This window comes from Colobus angolensis, unplaced genomic scaffold (assembly GCF_000951035.1).
Source record: "Colobus angolensis palliatus isolate OR3802 unplaced genomic scaffold, Cang.pa_1.0 Scaffold116, whole genome shotgun sequence".
NCBI lineage: Eukaryota > Metazoa > Chordata > Mammalia > Primates > Cercopithecidae > Colobus > Colobus angolensis.
In genome coordinates this window covers 4168210-4176268 of record NW_012112697.1, presented here as the reverse complement: position 1 = coordinate 4176268, position 8059 = coordinate 4168210, and the positions used below count along the sequence as shown (strand labels likewise).

The window sequence follows — 8059 nt, the reverse complement described above, 5'->3', positions numbered from 1 at the left end:
CACTATGGTGCCCTGGCTGGTCTGCAATTGCCGGGCTCAAGAGATCCTCCCGCCCCGCCTCTCAAAGTGCTGAGAAGGCCCCTTCCAAACTTAAGTAGAGATAAGTTGAAAGGTAACCAAAGTTTTCTTTGAATACCGAGATAAATTAGGGAAATCGCCAGAGAATGTGGTGCTGAGGGAACACTACTAAATTACACCACATAGACCGGAGCGATGCTGGTTGAAAGGGCAACCGGACGGCTTAAAAGCGGGGCAGGGGAACGCGAAGAGCCAGTAGAGGGACTCGGAGGCTCTGGATGAAAAGTCAGGGATACGCAGGCTTCGAAACCCGCCCGGCCGCTCCACCCAAGGCGAAAGTCCAGCGAAGGGCGGCAACAAATCTCAGGGAGCAAGTCCCGGCGTCAGAGAGGCAGTACTGGGAGCAGGTTATGGAAGAATCCGGAACCAAGGCAGTGGGCGCGGTGAGGCCATGGGCGCAGAGTCCGACAACCAGCAGCCATTGCTGGCCTCACCTCGCCCAGAGCGAAATTAAGGGCGCGCCCCAACAGCTGACTCAGATGGCGTGTCGCATCTGCCATCGTCTCCCGTGCCTCCGCCATGGGAAGTAGTCCCCGGCCGCGCCAACTCCAAAGGAAACCAAGGGAAGGTGCCCCGAGTCAGCGCGTAGGTCCCGGCAGCGGCGATCGCGCAGCCAATCCCTAGAAAGGAGGGCGTGGCCATCTCGGCCCTGTGGATCCCTCCGCTCGTGCTTGCTGCGCTGAGGCCGAGGAGCCGCCATTTTGGATGCTGAACGCTGATTCTGAAGTCGGTGTCTGCTGTGTTCACGGCAGGATTCGGTTAGGTGAGTGTGGCATCCTAGGCGTCAGAGGTCTCCTCTTCCCTCTGCGCTCCGGACTTAGCGGTCTCTAACTAGCGCTAGGGCCCGGGATTCAAACGACTTCGGAGGGGGCAGCTGAGGAGAAAGGGAAGGATCGTGGGAGTGGGGGTCAGACCGGGGGTCAGGCCCTCGAGGGCCCGCGGCGTAGGAGGCTGCCCATGCCTGGGTGGGGGGGGGCGTGGCAGGACCGCGAGCGGCTCGGAGGCCGCTAGTCCTGGATACCCGAAGCTGCTTAACTTTTCCGTAGTACTCTTGCCCCGAGGTGTATCTTCCCTGGGGCGGAAACACCGCGGCCTCGGCGAGGGCTCCTCGGCGACACTCCTACCCCGTCTTTTCTGGCCTGGAGAGACTTCGGGAAGGTCGGGGCCTCCAGTGCCGCGAGACGCAGATGCCCCCGAATCCGGGACGCTTCCAGTGGGCGGGGTGGCCTCCTGGGCTTGTTCCTGGGCTGGGGGGCCGGACTTGGATCCACTTTGGCCGGGGAAAATTACATTTTCTTTCGTTGAAGCAACGAGCGGCCTCTGCCCGCTTTCTCGGATCTCTGCCTGTGTGGTGAGAGATCTTGGGAGGATCCTTGCGCCTCTCCTCTTTGTTTTTGTCGGCGCTCGTCTTCCGGGGTGCTGGAGGTGAGCTCTTGGAACTCAACAGCGTAAACTTTGAGGAAGGTCGGGACCCAGGAGCTGTAGCTTAGTTACAAAAGACACAGTAGCTTCACTCTCTGTCGTAGTAAACTTAAAGTCTGGTCTTAAACAGATCTTTAGAGGAAATTTGAATTTTAAAATTCTGTGTAATATTTTAACTATTATGGAAAATTTCAAGCAGACAGGAGTACAATGAATCCTCTCATCCAGCTTCAAACACGATCAACTCTTGCCTAATCTTGTTTTATCTATACCCCTCCTATGTCTGTATTTTTCTAGTTTAACAAAATAATAGTTGAAATATATACGTATATATTTCCCTCTCCTTTCCCAGTAGAAGCTTTTTGGCTTTTGTACTACAAGTCAATAGTTTGTGGGAAATTTGCTTCCTAAGAACTTCTGGGATAGGGGGACTTGATAATAGTCATTAGAAGATAAAAGTGGCCAGATGTGGTGGCTCAGCCCTGTAGTCCCAGCACTTGGGGAGGGCTAGATGGGAGGATCACTTGAGCTTAGGAGTTGAAGACCAGCGTGGGCAACATAGCAAAACCCCTACAAAAATAAAAAATAGCCAGGCGTTGAGGCCCACATCTATAGTTCGGGAGGCTGAGGTAGGAGGATTGCTTGAGCCTGGGAGGTGGAGGCTACAGTGAGTCGGTAATTGCACCACTGCATTCCAGTCTGGAGGACAGAGTGAGACTTTGTCTTTAAAAAAAAAAAAAATTAAAACACTTCCTTTGTTTTGTTTTTTGTTTTGTTTTGGAGACGGGGCCCGTCTCACTTTGTTTCCCAGGCTGGAGTGCAGTAGTGCACTCCCTGCAGCCTTGATCTCCAGGACTCAGGTGATCCTTCCGCCTCATTCTCGGGAGTAGTAGCTGACACTACAGGCCTACACCTGGCTTTTGTTTTTTCGGTCGAGGTGGGGAGGGAGAGATGGAGTTTTGTTTTTTTTTTTTTTTTTTGAGACGGAGTCTTGCTCTATCGCCCAGGCTAGAGTGCAGTGGCGCGATCTCGGCTCACTGCAAGCTCTGTCTCCCGGGTTCACACCATTCTCCTGCCTCAGCCTCCTGAGTAGCTGGACTACCGGCGCCCACCACCACGCCCGGCTAATTTTTTGTGTTTTTAGTAGAGACGGGGTTTCAGCGTGTTAGCCAGGATGGTCTCGATCCCCTGACCTCGTGATCCACCCTCCTCGGCCTCCCAAAGTGCTGGGATTGCAGGCATGAACTACCACGCCCGGCCGAGATGGAGTTTCTTAATGTTGCACAGGCTGGTCTTGAACTCATGGGCTCAAGTGATCCTCCCAAAGTGCTGGGATTAGAAGTATTTTGAATGCCCAGTGTTAGTGTTACATTTTAAAGTCATCTAGTTTTGTGTATCTTATTTTTAAAATAGTGTTATTATTTTGTCCAAATAAGTTTTCATTCTCCCTCTTTATTCCTATGTCACTGACTTTTAAATTATTAGGAGCTCCAGAATCTCTGTCTCTAGCTTATTTGGTTTAAGCTCTGGTTCTTATAAAATCAGAATGAAGTCCCAGAGTTTTACAATAAAACTAGAAAAAGGAGTACTACAATTAGTCATTCCAAATTCAGGAAAAGTCATATGCCCATGAATACTTATTTCAGCATTGTTTATATGATACACATATCAAAAGTTTGGAGAATTGATAAGAAAATTATTACCGAGTGGAGGTCGGGTGCGGTGGCTCACGCCTGTAATCCTAGCACTTTGGGAGGCTGAGGCGGATGGATCACCTGAGGTCAGGAGTTTGAGACCAGTCTGGCCAACATGGTGAAACCTGGTCTCTACTAAAAATACAAAAATGATCCTGGAGTGTTGATGTGGCCTGTAGTCCTAGCTACTCCAGAGGCTGAGGCAGAAGAATTACTTGCTCGAACCTGAAAGGTGGAGGTTGCAGTGAGCTGAGATCATGCCACTGCACTCCAGCCTGGGCAACAGAGTGAGAATCTGGCTCAAAAAAAAAAGAGAAAGGAAGAAAATTATTACTGAGTGGAATATTAGACAGCGTCTACTATAGGGTTTTAGACTGTAACAAGATACGATGAAGATTCTATATTGCTTGGTCCATGAGTATAGCTTTGTAAAAATATGCTTTAAGAAACACTCTTGGCCAGGCACCGTGGCTCACACCTGCAGTCCCAGCACTTTGAGAGGCTGAGGCAGGCAGATCATTTGAGGTAAGGAGTTCGAGACCAACCTGGCCAACATGGTAAAACCCCTTCTCTACTAAAAATACAAAAAAATTAGTCAGGTGTGGTGGGCACCTGTAATCCCAGCTACTTGGGAAGTCAAGGCAGGGGAATCATTTGAACCTAGGAAGTGGAGGTTGCAGTGTGCCAAGATTGCACCATTGCACTCCTGTGTGGGTGACAGAGTGAGACTCCCTCTCTCTCTCAAAAAAAAAAAAAAAGAAACACTTGGGACTGGGCACTGGCCCACGCCTGTAATCCCAGCACTTTGAGAGGCCGAGGTGAGCAGATCATGTGAGGTTAGGAGTTCAGGACCAGCCTGGCCAACATGGTGAAACCCCCCCCTCTACTATAAATATAAAAATTAGTTGGACATGGTGGCGGGCACCTATGATACTTGGGACGCTGAGGCAGGAGAATTGCTTGAATCCAGGAGGTGGATCCATCTTGGGCCACAGAGTGAGACTCTGTCTTAAAAAAACAACAAAAAAAGAAACTCAGGCCGGGAGTGGTGGCTCACGTCTGTAATCCCAGCACTTTGGGAGGCTGAGGCAGGTGGATCATGAGGTTAGGCGTTTGAGACCAGCCTGGTCAACATGGCGAAACCCCGTCTCTACTAAAAATAAAAAATTAGCAGGGTGCCTCTTCTTGCAGCTACTTGGGAGGCTGAGGCAGGAGAATCGCTTGAACCCAGGAGGCGGAGATTGCAGTGAGCCGAGATGGAGATGACACCACTGCACTGCATCCTGGGCAGCAGAGCAAGCCGCTGTCTCCAAAAAAAAAAAAAAAAAAAAAAAGAACACTCTTGGTAAAAGTCCCAATTAATTTTCCATAATATTTTTAACTCAATTTTATTGAGAAACAAGATAAAGATACTTTGGTAATAATGCCTGTGCATTTCAGTATTTATAGCTCCTTCAAGAAAATTTTGATGGTCTCTGAATTCTGAAGCTTGATTTTCCTGTGAATAACAAACACATGATGCTATTGATCTTACAGTCTTATTTTAAAATTAAATTTTCAGTCTTAGTTTGGCCAGTGAAGATTTGATTATAGTGTGAAAATACACAGTAAACTTTGTGCCATTTGTACATGTAATGCTTCTAAAGGAATTGGACCACCAGGTGTGGCGGCTCATGCCTGTAATCCCAGCACTTTGGGAGGTTGAGGTGGGAGGATTGGTGAGCCCAAGAGTTGGAGACCAGCCTGGGCAACATAGCAAGGCCCCATCTCTGCTAATAAACATTTTTAAAAAGATACAGGAATTGGGCTGTGTTATCTTGGAGATGTGTCTTAGCGCCTCATTGTGTCTGTTTCTACTCTTACGTCACATCTTCATAACTGTAATACAGTGGTCGTACCTAAATTTGGTTGAATTACTTCTTTTATAAGAACATAAAAAACACTCAGGCTGGGAGAGGGGGCTCACACCTGTAATCCCAGCACTCTGGGAGGCCAAGGCAGGTGGATCACCTGTGGTCAGGAGTTTGAGACCAGCCTGCCCCACATGGTGAAACCCCATCTCTACTAAAAATAGAAAAAATTAGCTGGGCCTGGTGGCAGACGCCTGTAATTCTAGCTACTTGGGAGGCTGAGGCAGGAGAATCACTTGAACCTGGGAGGCAGAGGTTGCAGTGAGCCGAAATCGTGCCATTGCACTGCAGCCTGGGCAACAAGAGCAAAACTCAGTCTCAAAAAGAAAAAAGAAAAAGATCACATACATTTCAAACCCAAAAGCTTTTGTACGTATTGGAGTGTCTGTAGCTACTCTTGACTCCGCTGTCTCCCCTCCTCACTTCATACTTTTAGAGCTACAAACACTGAAGTTGCTCCCGTAGGAAGTCTTTTTTTTTTTTTTTTTGGCTACTTTTAGCTACTACTACTTTGAATTGAGCTTTCAGGATCACTACCTCTGGGCAGCTTCACTGTTTTGGGCAGCAGTTCTGATTCCTTTCCTCCCCCAAATATCCTAAGAGGAGGGACTCAGTCCACGGTTTTACTTTGCTTATTCAGGATGCAGAGGCTGTCTAGCTCCCAAAGTCGCAGCGAGCTGAGCGATAAAAGAGGAACGAGATGGGTTTGCTGTGCGAGTGTTAAGAATTGAAGTAAAGTGAAGGATTGGGCTGCTGACGCCTGTGTGACACTAATGAAAATAATAGTGTTACACTAACAAAGATAAGTATATTTATGTATATAAGCAGAATACTGAGAACTAGTATTGTCACTAGTTCAGAACCATTTTTTAGGGTTTATGTTATAATTGCTTACTTGTCTTTTAGTTGTTTTTATGTCAGCTATACCCATTTGGTTGTGAGCCCCTTGAAGGCTAGGGAAGCTCTCATTTGAATGTCTGTTGTAGACAGTGGCTTAGCACAGTGCTTGATAGAATAGCACTCAACAAATACTTGGTGAGTGAGTGAATGACAGTAAAGATGTTGAAGTACACAGTGATATTAGAGTAACCTCTGAATCCCAAAACGAATTTTAGATTACTTACTGTACAATGTTAGTATGTGATGTGTATATAATCACATATGTATAAAAATTGGTTTATATGTTTGTTAATGTATCTGTAAATAGTAAATGTTGACTAGAATATTTTATTAACTTTTAGGTTATTATCTCTAAAATTAATATTCCTAATCATACAAGATAACAAAGTTTATGTTATGTTTAGGTTTGAAAACAGGTTCAAATTCTGAGATAGTGATTAAGTCAGTCTTTTGCTTTTTTTTTTTTTGGAGGGCCGGAGTCTCACTCTGTCGCCCAGGCTGGAGTGGAGTGGCACAATCTCGGCTCACTACAAGCTCCACCTGCTGAGTTCACACCATTCTCCTGCCGCAGCCTCCCAAGTAGCTGGGACTACAGACACCCGCCACCACGCCTGGCTAATTTTTTGTATTTTTAGTAGAGATGAGGTTTCACTGTGTTAGCCAGGATGGTTTTGATCTCCTGACCTCATGACCCGCCCACCTCAGCCTCCCAAAGTGCTGGGATAACAGGTGTGAGCCACTGCGCCCAGCCTAGTCTTTTGCTTTAAATTCAGTTTTAGTCTGATTTATTTAATGTATTGGTAATCATTTAGGATATATCCTTTAGTTGTTACTTTTGTGATTTACTGTCATTGTCTTTAATTATTAGTTTCTTTGTAAGATGGGGATCTGTTGAATAGGAGTTGAAAAATCCTCAGTACGTACAAAATAGTTTAGCAAATTGCTTTTCTTTCCTTAAATCTAAAGCAAAACTAGATTATGTAAGTTCGTAGAATTTTTTAAAAGCATGTGGTTTTTAATTAAGTTTTCTACTAATTAACATAATACATGAGTGACAGCTTTGTACAGAACACTGTGCTAGGCAGTGTGGGGGTGACAGTGACATGTAAGAAACAGTTGAAGTCTTGCAATGAGATTGAAACAGATTAATCAAAGTTGTTAAACCAGGGGAAAAATATATAAAGCATGCCTTAAACATTTTATTTTAACATAAAACACACAGAAAGGCTAGCTAATCTTTAGATGAAGAGCTAAGACTTTTTAAAATATGGGTCCATTGACTGGAATTTATTTAACAAATGTTTACATGGTGCTTACTGTGTACATATAACACAATGTGCTAATTTCTTTACAAATTTTCATTTAATTCTCATACCAGCCCAAGAAGTGTGAAGGTTCATGTAATATTGGTACTAATTTTCTTTAGATGTTTGATATAATTTGCCAGAGAAGCCACTTGGGCCTGGATTTTCTTTTGGAATGGTTCTTAATTTTAGATTTAATTTTTTTTTGAGACAAAGTCTGGCTCTGTCACCCAGGCTGGAGTGCAGTGGTGTGATCTCGGCTCACTGCAAGCTCTACCTCCTAGGTTCAAGCAATTCTTCTGTCTCAACCTCCCGAGTAGCTGGGATTACAGATGCCTGCCACCACGCCTGCCTAGTTTTTGTATTTTTAGTAGAGATAGGGTTTCACCATGTTGGCCAGCCTGGGTTCGAACTCCTGACCGCAAGTGATCTGCCTGCCTCGGCTTCCCGAAGTGCTGGGATTATAGGCTAAGCCACCGTACCCGGCCTAGATTCAGTTTTTGTAATAGATACAGTGCGGCTATATTTTCTATTTTTTAGTGTGAAATTTAGTAAATTTGAATTTCTGAGGGATTCATTTCATTTTATTGTTGAATATATAGATGTATGTTGGTTATAATATCCCCTTTAAATGTCTTTAGAATCTGTAGTGATACTCACCCTTTGATCCCTGATACTGATAATTTATTTATATGTTGCTTTTATTTGTGAATTTGTTATATAGATATATCAGTTTTTTTTTTTTTTTTTT

General features: G+C 45.2%; 2 protein-coding genes across 7 annotated transcripts in view; one reads left to right on the top strand and one right to left on the bottom strand.

The window, feature by feature from the left end:
• ZNF821 (zinc finger protein 821) overlaps positions 1 to 583 on the bottom strand; it is a 34510-nt gene extending 33927 nt beyond the window's left edge. Inside the window, exon 1 of the mRNA XM_011961764.1 lies at positions 137 to 583. The gene's annotated coding sequence lies outside the window, so the exon portion shown is untranslated. The remainder of the gene's footprint in view (positions 1 to 136) is intronic.
• IST1 (increased sodium tolerance 1 homolog (yeast)) overlaps positions 1 to 8059 on the top strand; it is an 83661-nt gene that overhangs the window by 47812 nt on the left and 27790 nt on the right. For 3 of the 6 annotated variants that reach the window (XM_011961817.1, XM_011961808.1, XM_011961792.1), the window contains exon 1: positions 7 to 841. The exons of 1 other annotated variant lie outside the window; for it this stretch is intronic. The gene's annotated coding sequence lies outside the window, so the exon portion shown is untranslated. Of the gene's footprint in view, positions 1 to 6; positions 842 to 8059 lie in introns of those variants that run through there. 2 more of the 6 variants (XM_011961835.1, XM_011961826.1) reach the window with 1 other exon arrangement.